An 18,464-nucleotide genomic window follows, 5' to 3' on the forward strand; every position below is an offset into this window, starting at 1 on the left:
GAGTCTAAGGGTGAAAACAGAAGTGTCACAGCCCCTTGGCCAAAAGTTCCCATCATATCAAAGGAATCACGGAATCACTGCTACAGGTTGGGAAGAATCTCTGGAGGTCATCTGGTCCAACACCCCTGATCAAGCAGGGCCACCTAGATCAAATGGTTTTGGAATACACCCAAGGATGGAGACTCCACAGCTTCTCTGGGCAAGTGTGTCAGTCCTTGGTCACCCTCACAGCCTTTCAGATAGGCAGCCCTAGCATGCCTGGGGTTACTCCTCCCTGCACTTCCTTTGCTGAAATGCCTCAGGTTTCTGTCAGCCTATCTCCAGCCCCCTGAGGTGTCTCTGGATGGCAGCACAATCCTCTGGTGTGTCAGCCACCCTTTGCCATCAGCAAAGTTGCTGAGGGTGTACTTTGCACCATCATCCAGATCATGAACGAGGATGTTTAATTTATTATTATTTGATATTATTTAATACTGTTAATATATGAACCCACTCTCCACCCCTGGGATATACCACTAGTGACTGGCCTACAATTACACTTCTTGCAACTCATCTCCACCCTCTGGACACATCTGTTCAGCCACTATTCATCCAGATCATCCTTCATGTTCACTATGAGCATCTTAGAGGAGTCAGTGCCAAAATCCTTCCTCAAGTGTGGGTAGAGACTGTTTGTAGGAGAAGGGAATACAGGTGACTTTGCCCCTGAAAAGTAACTGTGTTAATTACCCAATACAGCCTTTCCCCTGATGAGTCCCAGCTATACCCAATAAAGTTGAGTGTGATAAAAGGGAGTGGGTTAGCTGGCAAGGGGAGATCATGAAGGAGGAACCTGGAGGAAGAGGGTGTGAGAGGATCATGAAGAAGAAGGGTCCAGGGGAGAAAGAATCACTGCTGTGAGGTCAGTCTGGGTCTGCAGTCAGAGGCTGTTGTTGGAACCTGCAGTCATAGTCTAGCTGGGTAGAAGCCTGTGTTCAGAGTCTGCAAACTGATACCTGCAGTCATAGTTTAGCAGGAAATAACCAGCAGTCAGAAACTGCAAGGGAAACCTATAGCAGGAGCTTGCTGCAGCCAGAGTCAGTGAATGGTTGGAGTCAGGATGGTTGAGCTGTAAAGAAGAATAAACCAGGATCCTTTTCATTCTGTGATAAACAAGAAGTCTGTGCCTCGGCTCGTTTCGACCCTCTGACAAAAGGTCTGCTACAACAACTGTTTTTATCTACTATGCCGGTCATTTCACCACAGGAGTTTATCAAGTTGGTAAAGCACATCTTCCCCTTGGGGAAACCATGTTGACTACTCCAGAGAGCTGTCTGATCCCTCATGTGCCTGAAACAGTTTCCAAGTTCAACTACTCCATCGCTTTCCAACAATTGAAGTGGGGCTTACTGGTCCTTTTCCCTGACCTTCTTCTGCTTGTCCAGTCTGCTTAAATATTGTCTAACCTGATCCTTTTCCACCAATGCTATGTCTTTGATGCAGAGATTCCCCCAGTTTCAGGGACCTGGGGCTCCTGAAGGTCAGCCTTGCTAGTAAGGACTGAAGTGAAGAGGGGATTCTTACAGCCTTTGCCATGCCTTGTGTAGAGGTCTCCCATCTCATTCAGCAATGAATGCATCCACATCTTCCCTTGTCTTCTTTTGGTTGCCCATGTACCCACAGAAGCCCTTCTTGTCTTTGATGTTCCTAGACAGATTAAATTCCAGTTGGGCTTTATCCTTCTTAACTTGAACCCTGGATGCTCTGATGTATCCCTATTCCTCGCAGGTTACCTGTCCTTGCTTCATCTCCTTGTATGCTTCCTTTTTGTCTCTGAGACTGTCTGGGAGCTCACTGTTCATTCATGCAGAAATTTTGCCTGGCTTCCTCCTCATTGAGATGGATTGCTCCTGAGCTTGAAGGAGGTGATGCTTGAATATTAACCAGCTTTCTTGAGATGCTCTTTCCCCTGGGTCTTTATTCCATGGGACTCTACCTTTTGGAAAGGCCAAAATCTGCTGTCCTGATGTACAGGGTTGTGAATTTGCTTTTTACCCTCCCACTTCCTTTCAGGACCCCAAACTCCACCATCTCATTGTCGCTGCTGCCTTTGACCCTCACATCCACAGTGAGCCCCTCCTTGTTGCTGAGTAGGAGGTCCAGTGAGCACCTCTCCTCTGCTCCTCTGCCACTTGGATGAAGAAGCCAATGTACTCCCAGGATCTCCAGGATTGCCTATGTCCTACTGTACTGTACCGTACCTCCTGTATATGCTGGGGTGGTTTAAGTTCCCCATGAGGACTTTCACAGTTCAGACAAAAGCAAAAGCTGTCAAGAGGTGCATGGTGAGATGCAAAAACATTTTCACAATACTGTAGAAATTCACATGCTTAAATATTTTTAACTGAAATTTGACATAAGTGCCAGAGGTACAGCAGCTAGCTCATGGATGCATAGGGTTTTAGGACCACTGTGAAAAAATCCCAAATACTGTGTTCCCTCACAATGGCATACCATTTGTTCCATGCAGTTTTCTTTATATCCCTTTTTATTATCATTATTTTTAAAAAGACCAAAATGTTTAAAGGAAACATTCTTAAATATGACCAAAAGAACTCATTATTTCTAGTCATAAACTGTGATACCAGTCCCAGTTTAATGATCCAGGAGAGTTATTACTGTAGTTGAACAGTGCATCCATTTGTGAGATGCCTGGTACAGCCCATTAGGTGTGTGAGAGGGAGATGCTGCGTAATACATGGAATGACTATTTGCTCTGCTGGTCAGACAGAAAGCACATGATCACAAAACACATGCAACCACATCACCTTGTGTCTGGTACAGTTTTCTTTCTTGATACATTTGTCTCTAATGATACAGCTGTCAACTGCAGCTATCACACCAGAGGACCTGCACCTTTTTTGGCTCAGCTCCTTGTCACAAATAATCATTTTCATCCAGTCATTCAACTTGTTTTTCACAGCAATGGAAAGTAAAGTTATAAGTGCCTTCACAAAAGCATAAATGTTAAATGACTGTATTCATTTTTGCTCTTCATTGGCTTTTTTGGCTCAATCTTGAACTGAAGTTTTGCTGGAGAAAAGTTATGCTTCTTTTTGAGTATTCTTAACTCCTTTTGCTAAAGAAGACGTGAAAGATTTTGCCTTAAAAAAGAAATGCTTCCACACAATTTAAATTTGTTATTAATGTCATCAAAACCTATCAAAATATGTTAAGAAATATGGTAGAAGCAGTGCAGTAACAAGAGACCTAATCCACACCAATGTAAATTTGCCTAGCACTACTGAAGTAAATGAAGCCACACTAGTTTAGGCCAACTGCATAGCTTTTCAACATGTTATAACACTATTCATTTTGATAAATCATCATCTCTATCCTTTTTTTAACTACACTAAGGGATTTCTTTTACCCAGATAGTGATACAGTTTGAAGATGAGATTTTAAAATACTCTACAAGAGTCAAGGGCACTGCAGAAGTGTGATTGTCATTCTGATGGCTAATTGGACTGTGACAGCTCCTAAAAACCCAGGCTCCTGTTGCCCTGAGCTCTGGTCTAACATGTAACAAAAGATAATTCTCTGCAGTTACATTTATGCTTTCACCTCAGACAATGCTAGCAAGTTAAAGAGGTCGAATTCTTTATTATTCTCAATATTATTGAGACCTATGCCCACATTTAATTTGAAACATGTTCTGTTGACTTTATTTAAAGTTTTAAGTACAGCGCCTAAAAGTAAGCAACCATCTATGTGCTGCCCTCAGTATGAATGCTTTCTGCATTGAGACCTACAAAAAGTCAACATAAACCAAATGCATATAGGTGGAGACTGGAGCAGAAAAAAAGGATGGATAAGTAGTAGCAAATTGGCCATGACTTGCAGGTGATTAAGGGAGTTAAACATTCAGATAAATAAATCAGAATTATCTTAATCTCTGGTTTGCATTGATATGGTGACACATTGATGTTGAGATGTGGTGATTTGCTTTGACAATTGCAACAGTGGCTAGTGAACTTCAGAGCTCATAGCAGGGTTTAGAAAATCCTTCAGAGGTCTTTAAAACCAATATTGCCTAATGTACCAAATGAAGCTTTTACATGGTAGACTGTGGTTCAGGGAAGAGTAAAGGACACTGGGGAATAAACAGGTATGTGAGAAGAATTCATAAACAAAGTGGCCATGCCCTGAGTGCATCATCTCAACCAGGTTCTGCTATGACCTGAGTCTCTTCAATACCTCTTCTCAGCTTTCCCAGATCATCACTGCACTTGAAGGCTAAAGCATCCATGCCACATGGCGCATGGGAAAGAGATTATCAGCTGAGCAGTATTTCAGCCATATTACTGTCTTCTGTTCTCTCGCAATTCTTTGTCCATCAGACGTAATAATAGTAGACCCAGTGCTCAGATATGACTGCTTGAGAGCAGAGTGGGGATCCTCAGCAATGCTGTACAGACAGAAGAAAGGTTTATCTGAACTCAGCAGGAAAACATGTGGACACTAGTTATGAGGTGCATGAGCATGCAGGGACTTGGAGCAAAAAAAGCTCCCAGTTCTTCTCTTTTTTGCCTCAGAATGTGAAGTTCCCACAGGTTCTGGGACTGAGTCCTCTACAAGCTCTGAAGGTGCTTCACAACCCTAAAATAGCAAGGACACAGTAGCCCATAGAAAAACTTCCTAGTCTTTCCAGCTGAAGGTATATAACTCTTCTTGCTGTGACTTGCAAGGCTGGATTGTCAACAGAAAGGTCTCTCAAGAATCCAGATAAGGAGTCTCATGTTTAGGAAGGTTTATGAAAACAATTACTAATTGTAATTGTCCCTTGCTGAGTAGCCCATGAGGTCCCACAAAGTCCTTGCAGCTGCAAGGTCTGTAAGTGCTGACAGCTATCTCTTCTTAAAAGTATAATTGTTGACAAAAGGAAATTGCATCATCCAGCCCTTTTCCTTCTTTATCAAAAAGGGAAGTTCCACTGTAGTAATGTTAATGGTAGGAGGACTAATTTTAGGAAGTTTGCCGATGTTTCTTTAAAAATAGGTCGTTTAGCAGAATAATGAAGAAGAGTGGAACACTGACTCAGTTGCCAGGCTGACCTCTTATTCCTGATTCAGACACGGGCACGAGGAGGACCAGGCTTTGTTCAGCCCTCCAGAGCACCAAAAAAAAATTAGCAAGACTGTGAAGAGAACAAAGTTAAGAAGAGCTGCTAGGAAGCTTTGGATGTACCAGTGCTGTAAATCTTTTCCTGATCAAATCTGATGCTCTCTCCAATCTCCTTCCAGTGATAGATGCTTGGGATGTTCAGGCTCTTAAGAGTACTGCTGGTTTGGCTTTGGCATATGAGGAAAAGTGGTCATTGTAGGTGAACATGGAAAACATATCGTAAATTTTCCATGCTTAAATAACTGTCAGAAAGCCACATTCAGGTATGGCTACAACACAAATATGAGCTGATCTTAGTGGCTGCTGTTGGGGAAGAAATTACATTTGCTATGGTAGGAAACATAAAGTGTTTTTCATGATCATTTAACTCTTGAGTCAAGGAGATTTATGATCAATAACTGAGGCGGAGGGTGTTTGGTAAACCAGTAAATAAAATATGGGACCATTCCTAAGGATCAAGGGAATATGATTCACTGATGCCTACAACGTTTAGGGACAAAAAATATTTTTTTAGATACCCTAGTCACCTGTTCTTCCCCCTCCCCCCCCTCAATTTTTTCCATATTGCAAAGAGTTCTCCTCACAGCTTGTCCTGCAGTGTTTGGTTTTTGGTTTTGGGTTTTTTTTAAAATCCTGCTCCTATTCATCCCTAAGGGATTGCAGAAGAGTTAAAACCTTCCCGGCTGAAAACCTGTACTTGACTTGAGTCTCCGGGCACTGCAGAACCATTTCCTGTGATTGCAGCAGAGAGAGATAAAATTCCACTGTAGTGGGAATAAACCGAAATTAGATCAAAGATTTCCGGATAATTAAGAGTTTCAACCAAAACCTCTTTTGCTGCTTTTTGCTTGACTCTACTTTTTTTTTTTTTTTTTTTTTTTTTTTTTTTTTTTTTTTTTGGCAAACACGGCAGTGCTTCGCACAGGAAGCCAGATTCGCCTATGAAAAACAACAATCCAAATTGAAAGCGTGACAAGAGCTAAACCGCATTTGCATCCACTGCGATTCCCCGCGCAAACCTGTGCCACCCCGCAAGCTGAGGGCTCAGGAGATGCCTCGCCGGCGGAACGCATCCTCTGCGGACACATGCATGGCGAGCACAGGTGGATGGAATTGGCGGATTTGGGGTGTGAGGTTCTAGCTCTTCTGCCGTGAAACAGCTCAGCGCCTAGTTTTGGGTTAGGAGCTGGAGAGAAGCCGGCAGAGGTGACAATACAGAGCGAGCCCGGGGCTCTGGCACGGCTGCCGAGGTCTCCCGGGGGGCTGCGGAGGGTCCCCTGATGGAGGACAGGAGCTGCGAGCTCCCGCGCTATAAAAGCCAGGAGAGGCCCGGGGTGGGGCTGGCGTCAGCGGGAAATGTCTCCCTGGAAGCAGGTACGTGTCCGCGCCCTGCGCGTTTGGGAGGGCTCGGGGCGGGGTGCGGGGCTGAGCGCACCGGGGCTGCTGCGGTCCCTCCCCGCCGGCGGGGCCCGGAGCTGTCCCGCTCTGCTGCGCCCGCGGGGGGAGCCCGGCCCCGGCCCGGCGCCGCAGCCCCGGCGCTCCCCGCCTCCCGAGCCGGCCGGGAGCCGCAGCTGGCAGCGGCCGGAGGCGCAGCTCCGCGGGCGGCGGCGGAGCCTGACCGGGCTGCCCGCGCCTCCCGCCGCCCCCGCCGCCTCGTCGGTGGTGGCACGGATCGCGTCCCTCCTGCCCCCGCGGCGGGAAGGGCCGCCCAAGCGGAGCCCTCCTCCCTCCCTCTCGCCGCCGCACACCCCAAGGAACGGCTTGTTTTCCTGCCCGGATGATGGATTTCTCCGCAAGGTCATCCCTGCCCGCGGCGGCGGTGTGCCCGCGGCTCCCCAGGCGCCTCCGCGGAGGTAAGGGGCGGGGGGACCGGAGCGGGCACGGTGAGCACCTACACGGCACACACGCACATCAGCGAGGGCGTTCGGCGCCGGAGAGCAGCGGGGTGGCTGCGTGGGCAGGTGCCGGGGCGAGGCGGGCGTGCCTCGCCCTGCCGGCCGTGCCCGGCGCGGGGGTCGGAGCCGGCCGGAGCCAGCCGCGCCCCGGGAGCGCACCCCGAGGAGCCGAGCCGTGCCCTTGTTCCGCGGCGGGAGGGGCTGCGGCCGCCCCGCCGAGTGGGCACCGGCGGGTGGGAGCGGCCGGGCCGGCCCCGAGGGCGCCTCTCTCATCCTCTGCTCGTTTTTACCGGCGCTTGTAAGCGACTTTGGTTCACGCGTGGTCTGGGAGCGCGGAAAACTTAAGAAAAGAAATAAAAAAGGCGGAGGGAATAATGATGAGATGCCCCCCACCGCCGGGGCGGGCCGGGGGGGATGCGCGGCGCGGTCGCCACGGCAACGTGCCCGCGGCGGCGATGTCGCAGCGCGGAAGATGCCCCGGAGGCGGCCGCCGCCGCGGGGGTAACCCCAGCCGCCGCCCGGAGTGCGGACCGTGGCCAAGGGGCGTCCCCCGGGCCGAAGCCGGGTGGACGCAGCTTGTGAGGGTGAGCTGAGGTACCCGGGGTGGTTGTCGGAGGAGCCCGGCGCTCCCGAGACCGTGGTGCGGCGACTCTTGGCCGAGAGCGGGAGCGTCCGCTCGGGTCCGTGAGGGTTGCGAGCTGTGATGACACAGTCAAGGAGCATCGCGCCGTCAGGGTTGGCCAAGTGATGTCCCTTGCCTGTCTCGGGGCGTTGGGGCTGGGCACGAATCTCTCACGGCCTGTTCTTTCTTTGCTGTAGTTGGTGGCAAAAGTACTGATGATGTCAGCTCCTGGTCTGTGGCTTGTGTTGTCCACATTCAGCTTGTGTTGTCCACGTTCAGCTTGTGTTCTGTGCCCCATACTGGCCTTGGCTTCGTTAATGCTCTATTCCTTCATCCTTTTTTTGGCAAGGAAGATAACAATGCTAGTGGTGGATTTTTTTAGTCATAAGACATTACTATGATCTCATAGCCTAACCTCTTCCATAATATAAAGCAGAGACAATTTCCCAGTGATTCCAAGGTCTGGCCCACCAGCGTCTTCAAACAGTCTTGATTTAATGACTTCCAATGATGGGAATTGACTACATTCCTGGATAATTTGCTCCAATTTTTAATTGCTTTGTTAAACGTTTGCATCTCTTTTCCCCTTTGAACTTTTCTGACTTCATCTTCCAGCTACTGGATCTTGTAATGTTTTGCCTGTCAGATTAAATAGCTGTCTAGTTTCAGATCATCTCTCTCTGCTCAAGTGTTTAAGGGCAGTAATTAAATAGCCACTTAACTTGTCTCTGATGAGATAAATAGACCTGACTCTCTTGGTCTCTCCCTGGAATGCAGATGCTCCTCAGGAGAAATGTCTGGGCTGCTCTTCTCTGGGCTTCCACCACCATCCTTGCTGGCCTCCGGTGCTGCACAGTTGATTCCAGGAAGGCCCTTGTTAATGTCACGTGTGCAGCTAATAACCTCGTGCTCAGTATTCCCCTGTCTATTCACCCAATGGTACAAACTTTTCTTTCCCACGACTACACGGTGGGAACTTCTGTTCCGATAGTTACAGGCAGTGATCCATGAGCTTCTGTGCAAGCCAAGGTTTTCTCAGAAGCTGGTTGCCTGTCCTGTAAGGAGCATTTGAATTGAATATTTCTACATGCATACATTTGGGTCTGCCTATATTAGAGTTTTTTCCCTCCTCAGATCACCTCACTTCCATGGAGTCTGCATCTCAGGAATCACAATAGACCTCTGGTGTCCTGTAGCAGTCAGAAGGCTTTATTTTCCCAGGACCTCCCTCCTAAAGGTTTGTCTTCTCCCCCAGCCAACTTCAAATAAGTTTAAGATCACCTGGAGTAAATGGTACCAAGAAGTTATGCTGAGTAATATACAAACTGCAAACTGAAAGTGCCCATTACAGTGAATTCCTTTTGCAACTGCTTTTGTTCAGCTGTGCCTCCAAGTGTTGGTGAGAAAAAAAAAAGAGAATTGCTTTCCTGTCTAAAGAGCTGTAAATCCCACTGCTGGCTATGATGTCTAGGCTGAGATATACAGTGTCATTATTTTGTGAGTCTTTAACTTGAATGTTGTGAGTTTTACTTGCTCTGAAGTGTGCTTAAGCCTGGACTTATAGCTCTCTAGAAAGCACAGTGTCTGAGAGTATGGGCCAGAGGTGGATGGCTTTGACAGAATATTGTCATTTTTTCTAGCAGCATGTAGCATCTTGAATCTCAACCAAAGGATAAGACTGAATAGTCGGAAGGCACCTTCTGTGGGAGATGGTACAAAGCAAAGCTATTTTAAATTAACTTTTTTTTTTTTTTTTGTTGGGGTTGGGGTTTTTTGTTGGGGGTTGTGTGTTTGTAGCCACTTTGACTTGCCCTGTCTACAAGCTTAATGCACAGTGAGGGGGGATGATATAAGAGGTCTGGAAATTAAAGGTCTTTACATGCAGACCATCCCATGGGGTAAGTGATATGATGAGGCCTGTGAGTAAGGTTTGTTTGCATGAATAATGATAGTAGGTTTCAGCCTTTAGAATTACCTAGTTGTCTAAGAAGTGTTAAAATTAATAAAAGTACATTCTGATTGTGTAACAAATGTCAGGACAAAGAGTGTTCTTGAAATTTCATGAAGATTTTTTAATTGCAAGTCCCACAAAATGTCTATTCATAAGATTTCATGAAGTATAGACAGTGATGCACTAAATATAAACAGTGATGGACCCTTAAAAGGTCTGAAAAATCATCACAGAGCTCAGATACCACATCTGATTGAATAGAACTCTAGAATTCTGCTGAATTTTCTACAGGCTGGTGTCAGCATCTTAGGAATTGTTTCTCAATTGTTTGTCCAATTGTATATCCCCCCAACACAAAATTTTGAAAAGCTACTACCTGAAAGGTATCTTTAGCTTACCCATTCAAACTCAGCTTCTGTCCCCCAGATTGGACAAATATCTCTGAGTTTTTTCAACATATGTTTTCCTTCTAGAATAGTGGCTGTTAATTAATTCTACAAGGCCAGAACACACAGAAGATAGTATTTTTGAGTCTCAGACTTGCTGAACTGTCCAGCGAGTGCTAGGTTAGACAGATTATCAAACTACTATGGTAGTGGTAAAAGTCATCAGATTTGGGTCCTGAAGCTGTTACTGACACTGTTATTTTTAAGAACATAAACTCCCTCTGTCAGACTCAGCCAAAGCTAAGGGGAACAACATCCTGCCTCCAGTTTGTGAAATCATCACTGCTGTAGGAGTACAAGCAATCTGCTCGTAGTCTCACAGCTCCAGACAGAATAAAATTTTGTAACTGAGAATTATGCTCCTAGCAGCACATCAGTTCTTAATCTGTAACTCCCACGCTAAAAGCGGTTAGGATATAGGCTGAATCAACTGCCTTTGTGGATTTAGGAGCAATCCTGGATTAAGACCTGATGTTACCTAATTTAGGTAAACATCACCTTCTTGAGAGTCAGAACAAAAACAAAAGATCGATAATTTTACTAGGGGAAAACAAGTTCTGGACATTCATGTTCTGAATGAAATTAAATTACTGTCCAATAGGAAAAGTTTTTAAAGTACATCTAAATGCAGTTTACTTTTGCAAATAGTAAAAATAGAAAAGGTCTACATACATCTGTTTTATTATATATATGGACTTTGAACTCAGTAACAGTTCTTTAGAAACAAAAACTGGTACCGATTAAAAATTTAATCACACGTGATCAGTTACTTATTAACATCGTTATTTGTCTCTTGGGAGTCTGACTAGGAGCTCACATTTGTAAATTGGCAGCAGATCCTAGAGGGCTGAGGTGTCAGCATGCTGCTGAGTAAATAGGGAAGAAAATGCAGTGCCAACACCTGCAGTGCCATGCAGGCTGTGGGAGAGAAAGGCAAAGAAAAAGGTGGGCACCTAAGCAGGAAAGACTGGGAACCAGCATATAATTTTGCATCTGTTTGTCCTCTGTCAGCACTGGACACATGCACTTGATGAGAATAATTAAGTGGAGGGAAGAATGCCAGCGATGACAAATATTACCATGCATTGTGGTAAAAGAGTGCTACAAGTGTGTTCACAGAGGACAGATTCAATTCTTTCTCCGCATCTCCCCCATCCCTCTAAATCTGTGAAGGTAGGTATGGAAGCTATTACGACAGCCAATATCAGCCAGACATCCAGGAAGACACAGTATCTATTAAATTATCTAGGAAAAAGTGTCTGTATCTATTATAGCTCCGAGTGTAATTGTTCGCAACACGTTACTTCTACTGATTGTTTTACTGTACTAATTATACACTATAAAACGTGGTAGTAACAGTTGTTTGCTTGTTTCCTCCCTCTGACAGTAGTTCTTTTAGAAGAACAAGGAGTTAATCAAGGAGGACACAGACACCCCAGTGCTCTGTTAAACTGTTAATATCTGTGCTATCAGCATCGCTACATACTGTTGGTGTCTGTGTCTAAACATAGTGGAGACTGGCTCTTAGCTGAGGCTGAAAGTTTGTATCACTTGGCAAGTGGCAACAATTCATTTTCCAGTCTAATTTACATCACTGTTGTCTAGCTTTGGAGAAGAAATATTATGCTGAGGCAGTAGTGGAGAAGTTTTTTAGAAGGAGATCATAAGAAGTGTGTGTTCTGAGATATGTATCATCTCAGGCAACCCTTACAGTCAAACTCAACTATGATAAAACAGATATGAAGCACATTGCTAGACAGGAATCTTCACTGTGGTCTGTGACCTCCTGATCCAGGAAGCAGCAGTATTGCTAAGTTTAAAACCATATTGTCTGTGGATTGATCGTGGTTACATAGTAATAACACACCCCCTCTCATTTGTGTGCCTCTACATCAATGCAAACACACAAGCTGGGGGAAGAGCAGTGTTCCCTGAAGCATTGGTAGTCTGGATGATTCTGGCAAGAGCCAACAAAATCATTTCAGTGCTTCAGTTAGCTACAGCTATGAACTAAAGCTTAGGTCAGAACTGAATAGGAAAGGTTGTCTAGAGAGCCTTGTAACCAGGAGTATTCTTATTTTTGGGAGAAAACATATACCAAACATAAGCATAGTGACCAAACACTCAGCTTTGGAAAGACAGATCTAACTTATTTTCCCTTTTACTGTTTCATTTTTGGTTTGTTGTTTTTGTTTTGTTTTGTTCTGCTAAATGGACAAGGTGTTTCTAGAAATATTGAGATGTAATCAATGTTTGCTTGAATTCTCACAGTGACACCTCTATCCTGAGATTTTCTTGTAGCTCACTGATGGTAATTAATATCGTCAGCTCCTCAAAATCATCATGCAATTATCACCAGTTGACATTTTTATTCAGATGAACAGGATGGCTTTCTATATGCACATGTGCCTTCCTACTTTTGGAGAACATTGGACAAATATTGGCTACTGCAGTTGGAATCCCAGACTGCATTCTAATGGTGAAATTTTTTTTCCCTGTGATGCTAATGTGCAAACAAACGTCAGTTTTTGAAAGGGAAGTCAAACAGGAAAAAAGGCAAAATGAATCAAGATGTTCAATTATTTTTAATATTCTTCATGTGAAAACCCAACAGATTCAAACAGAGGGCTTGAATACTATGCTACATTATGACTAATCTTAAAAGGATACTATAAAAAGCAGTGGCTTATCTCAAATGATGACAGTGAAGTCAGTGAAGAATTAATTCAGGAATTTTCTGGTGACTCCAGGACCCCTCTTTACATACATGAAATAATCACTAGAAAGCTAAGAGAATCAGTCAAGATGTTATCATGGAAACAGTGGGAATTTCCAACACAGGATAACAAAGGATCTGATGTTTACCTTAAATTTGCATAAACAGGAGTCAATTTGTTAACATTTATGTAGAAAAAAGTATTATGCTGTTAAGCATAATTTTCAGATGGATGGATTTTTCCTTTCCTGGGTGAAACAGAGAAGGAAAAGAACAGTAGACTGGTTACTAATCTGATTTTGCATGGTTTTGGGAAGAGATGAGTGTTCCTCTTGGTTGCCAGTAGAGCTGGCACATGGTTTCTCTGGTCAGGGAAATGTGGTGTCTGTCAGCTTTGGGGTGAGCAGAGTCCCTTAACCTAAAGCCAGCCTGACTGAAAGTTATTCTCTACTCGTGGGCAGTCATTTTGTCTTAGTAAAAAAACTGTAAAATGTTTTGAAGTCCAAGGACTACTGCTTTACCTTTGGTATATTGCCAGTGAGATCTTAATCCAGAAAGCAGTGTGTCTGCTGAGTGTTCAGAGAGCAGTCCTTCCCCTTCCATAGGCCCCCAGGACTCTGTGGAGTTTTGCCAAAAACAGGGTCAAATAACAGATTAAGTCTGTAAAGCTGGTATAACAGAGCAGGTAAGAAATTTTCCAGCAAAGAAGTTGATGTGGACAGGGCACTGTTGCATTTTAGCAAGTCCCTGTTTTCTTAGACTACTGGAGCTACAATTCAGAGCAGCTTCTAAGATGGCCTTTGGGCACTGAGGAATGAGTGAGATATCACTAGGTCCCACTTCAGGAAGTGGAGAGGTGTAAAAGTCATCTAAATCTTCCCAGCTCAGCTCTCCTAGAAGCAGTGGACTGCTGGCTGTTGAGGACTTAGCCAGCCCATTGGCTAGAAAATGCTGAAGGATAATTGCACTTCAGTATTTAACAAACTAAAGGGTCACTCTCCTTCCTCTGAAGTATTAGTTCCATGAAAGACTTCACACTATTGAAAGATTAAGGTCGAGATGACTCATTAAGAAAATTATGGAATGTAATAAGCATGCTGGGGAGTGGAGTAAGGGGTAGAAGTAACAGTGATAAAATACTTGTCAGGAAGATGATAGTTTTGAGAAGAGCTGTGTGGAAACAACATGACAGAATTATTCCACTCCAAAAGGCTGGCATTTCAAAACTCTTTATAATACTGCTGCACACCACAGCCTCTCCGTGTTAATTAAAATAAAAATGTTAATCTTGCCCTTGAGTTTAATAGTTAGGGAGTATCTGTTAAAGAGGCTATGAAGGTTTGTATGAGTTTGAAGACCCGATTTCTACTAGAGCTAAGCAGTAGCCTAACAAGATCTGCTGTTTCAGTACTCCATAAAATAGCATCAGTTTCCGTTTGTCCATAGGGACAGGTATCGCATCTACAAAATCAGCTGTGGTAACATTTGAAAATTCTTAATTGCAGCACCAAAGGCATTTTCACAGAAAGGGTAAGAGGTGTTTCAAACACTCACCTCAAGTGCATGATATGGCAGAATAAAGTAACCAGGCTTTCAGGTCGCTGTCTGCTGCCCCATTCTTCAAATAAACCCATTCTTCAAATAAACCCATTCATGCCATAAGTGAGAGCATTAGTAACTGCAAATGTGCTTTCACCTACCTCAGCCAAGAGCTGCATAGGCTTGGAAGACCATACCTGAGTGTGATGACTTCACCACTAGCACATAGTGGTGCTAAAAATGCATGAGGATGCACTGCGAACTATGATTGAGGAACGAAAGTGGTTCATTGATTTCTTGAGAAGTCAAGCAAGCTGCATCAGGAGCTGCAGAGAAGTTTTAACAAATGGGTATTACAAAAGGATTAGCTTCATTAATTTAGCTGCATGTGCTTTTGGCACTCAGGAATTAATCCAGCCTTTATTGATTGTTTTGAGTCTCAATTAGCTTGATGCCTAGGAAGGGGAAGGGACAAGCAGTTTCCTCTTGCATATAGCAGGCATAGAAACTCAGACATGGTCTTTCCTTTGGTGAGAAAAGGGGTGTTTACTTCCTCTTTGGGTTCAGGGTATGCATCAACTTAAAAACGAACAATTCAAACCTCAAGTCATGGGGCCACAGTGCAACAAAAGCAGATAATATCCTATCATAAACGCTGGGAGCTTTCCCTCAGAAATACTCTTCTCTTAAATGGCCTATTTGAGAATTGCTTCCAGCTGGACCATGCTTGGCCATTATCACATAAACATGTGAGTTGATATTGGGAAATAGAAGAATGGTATTTATCCAGTTCAAAAGATGCTCTGAATATGAAGGGCCTCAAGGGAATATTGCTTTGAAAAAAAATTTTCATAATAAAATGACCTATTTTAGAATTACAGTTTTCCATGCTGGAGGAGACAAGAAGATAGCAGGATGCTTGCCAAAGAGATGGACAATAAGCACACTCACACTTGCTCCCTAAGCAAAGATGAGTGAACTGAATGTGTTCATGAGATAGTACCCTGGGGTTTTGGGGTGGTTTTTGTTGTTTGTTTGGGGTTGGGTTATGGTTTGTTTTTTTCTTCTTTTTTTATTTTTGTTTTTTTGTTTTGTTTTTTTGTTTATTCCTGCATGCAGACTATTTGTATGTGTTTGCTGTATCCAGATTGGCATGCCTGCGGGAATGTGAGCAGACGTTCCTACCAGCAGCCAGCTCAAACATGTAGATGACAGGGAGAGAGCCCACACAATGTCTGAGCCATTCCTTAAAAAGCCTTAGGAGAAGAAAATTAAGTAAAAGGACAGCAAAGCTAATAATAGTTTCGTTAAGTGTGTACCAGGAAAGCAAGTTTCAATTACATTATGCCTCTAATATTATGATCCCAAGAAGGGAGCTCTGTAAGAAGTGTTATTTGCTGTTACTCATCAGTTCCTTCTGTGTGGAAGCTCCAGGACAATTCATGTGGTGGTGTTCCTCCAGCAGCAGAGCCTGCCTTCTAGTGACTAATGATTGCCACCTACTCAGCCTCAGTTTGTCTCATATTTGTCCGTTGAAACCCTTCTTCTTTTTCAATGTGATCTATAATCTCAACTTCAGCAATCAAAATTAGTCTTTAATGACCACATGAGTTCAACCAGTTGGCAATCAGAGCCACACCTGTTATTGTAAAAATCATATTAGAGTCCGTAGCTAACATGCTGCTCAGAGCAGGGAGCTTAATTAGATGGGTGAAATTTGACCTTGCAGTTAAAGGCTGTATTTCCTTTGTAGTTAACAGGAGGTATAAATCTGGCCTTTTACCAGAGGTATCTAACCAGAGATATGAAATTAATAGGAAATTGTTCGAAACACCATAGTTGCCATTCTGACAGGAATGGCACATCATCCTTTCAGTCATTCTGTCTTAGATGTCTGATTCATAATGAATATAGGGCAGATGAAGTAGAGATGAATGAAAAGAGTCTGTTTTCTAGTAGACTGTATGATGACTCTTTTGCACTGTGGAGTTAAAGACTTTGGGGTAGACCTGTTAGCTTACATTTGGAGAGCATTTTGAAGGAGAAATGGACATGAAAATATACATCGCCTTTTGAATTAATGTAGGGTCGACATTTGTGTGTTACATGGGGAATTTCATTCATGGACTTCTGAGCTGACCTCCAGAACCAGAATTTAGCTGGGATAAATATACTGAGGTCACCTAATCTTGGTCTTAAATTCTTCACTGTTGACACTTGTAAGTGTTAATTGATTATATACACTTAATGACTAACTGTTTTGAGAGAGGATTTTCTGTTTGTGACTGAATAGAGGGCAGACTTTGGGAAAATGGGTTTTCCCCCCTTATGCACATACACCTTTTTTTAGGTAAGTCTATTTGGGGCTTTTCATTTGTCTGAAGGATTTTGGTGTGGATATTTGGGGGGTTATTTTAAATTTTCTTTTTATGTCCCCATACACAAAAAAATACTTTCTGTATGATCAGAGAGCAGCCTTTTGAATTGTGTTTGATACTGGTCAACCATTAAAAAAGAGAGACCTAATACTTTACCAAGAAAACCCAGGAAATAGGAAAAAGTGCTCGTCAAAGGCTTAGAAAGACAAAACGATGTTTAACTATTCAACTTGAACATGCAACATGAGACAGCAAGAGATAGGAACATGGTCAACATCACAAATACTTAAAACTGTCTTTCAAAAATGATGCTATACTATGGTGCAAAAAACAATTTTAAATTATGCATTTATGAACAGTTTCCTGGCCTTGAGCAATATGAAGCTGTGAAATGGTCTGGCAAGGAGCACACAGTAAGAGACAGATGGGGAATCAGTGCTGGAAGAGCATTCAAGCCTAGGTCCAGGAGGCAGAGGGCCAAAAAAAATCTTTTATCACAGGGACCAACCAACTTACCTTCCTCTGCACATCCTCATTGTTTTTTCTGAAAGAGCAGGTCTCCCCTTCACCCCTTATCTCCTCCTGCCTTCTTACCCAGCCAGAATTCACTCAGCAGTTGTAGAGGTATGTCAGCCTCATAAATGGAACGGTCACTGGATTCATATGGGAGGAGGCTGATCTTCCCAAGGTCAGCATTAACACTCTAGTTTTGTGGGAAGAACTTAGGACTGTGGCATGCTAACCTTGAAATTCAACAGCTGAGCCATTTCATCTAGTTGCTGCCCAGAGAGAAGGCCAGGGGCCTAATGATTTTCTAGGTGTTGCAGTTTCACCCTTAAAATAAAGGCAAAGCTCCCACACATGAGGGGAAACGGACACATTTTCTGTCCTTCTGGAAAAGGAAAAGGGTGAGAGTTTTGAAGTGGTGATGGGGGATTTTTCAGCCCATCTGCAGTGCTAATCAGACATCTGTCTCTCTCAAACCACCTCACATGGCAGTCTGCATTTGCAAAAATATTTTTCTCCTCTTGACTTGGAGTAGAAAAACCTAACAATTTTCCTGTGGCTGCCCACACCTGTGGCTTAGGATTGTTAATACATAGATGAGGGACCAGAGTGAAGAGAGCTGAGATAATGAAAATGAAGCTACAGTAATTACCTGGACTGTGCTGACCAGCAGCTGAGCAGAGATGAAGGACAAGGCTTCCCACCTTATTGACAGACCAGTTTCTTGTAGTGTGGCCTGGGTGTTTGATAATTTGGTTATGCAATGAGCAGCTGATAAATTGCTCTAAGTTTCCCAGCTCTTTACCTGGAATTACTTGATCCTCTGACACAATCTGCCTCTGTCCACATACTACTTCCATTTGTTCTCGGTCTGCTCTGAGTTTGCTTGCTCTGGCACATGGGCTACAGGTTTATAGGAGAGGTGTTTCAGAACAAGTTGTCAGCCTTGTTCTCTGCAAGAGAAGTAGCTCAGCTGCAAGAAGATGGAAAGATAATTGAGTTGCTGGTTCAGTATCTCATTGACTGCTGCCCTGTTCACACCGGATATCCTGTTCTTTCTTGTCATATCTTCATATCCCATCTGATCCCATGTCCTGCCTGAGCTTTCTGCAGAGCAAGAGCAATAACAGAGCCCTTTCCAAAAGTGCTTACCTCCTTGTATGAACACTATTGAATCTGCAGTGGTTGCAAGTACTTTTCTTGTGTGGAGTATGTGCAAGTACTTTTCCTGGGTCTGTAACATCCTT

The 18,464-nt window shown here is 43.9% G+C and overlaps 1 protein-coding gene across 4 annotated transcripts in view; it reads left to right on the top strand.

Annotated features, from left to right (window-relative positions):
• Positions 1 to 812: 812 nt before the first annotated feature.
• GPRIN3 (GPRIN family member 3) overlaps positions 813 to 18,464 on the top strand; it is a 38,490-nt gene continuing 20,838 nt past the window's right edge. The window contains exons 1-2 of one of the 4 annotated variants that reach the window (XR_010721505.1): positions 813 to 901; positions 2,053 to 3,553. The gene's annotated coding sequence lies outside the window, so the exon portion shown is untranslated. Of the gene's footprint in view, positions 902 to 2,052; positions 5,427 to 6,076; positions 6,267 to 6,507; positions 6,538 to 6,833; positions 7,017 to 18,464 lie in introns of those variants that run through there. The other 3 variants (XM_066186393.1, XM_066186394.1, XM_066186392.1) reach the window with 3 other exon arrangements.

The sequence above is a fragment of the Chamaea fasciata genome, unplaced genomic scaffold (assembly GCF_029207755.1).
Source record: "Chamaea fasciata isolate MVZ Bird 193981 ecotype frontalis unplaced genomic scaffold, bChaFas1.0.hap1 SCAF_6, whole genome shotgun sequence".
Lineage (NCBI taxonomy): Eukaryota > Metazoa > Chordata > Aves > Passeriformes > Sylviidae > Chamaea > Chamaea fasciata.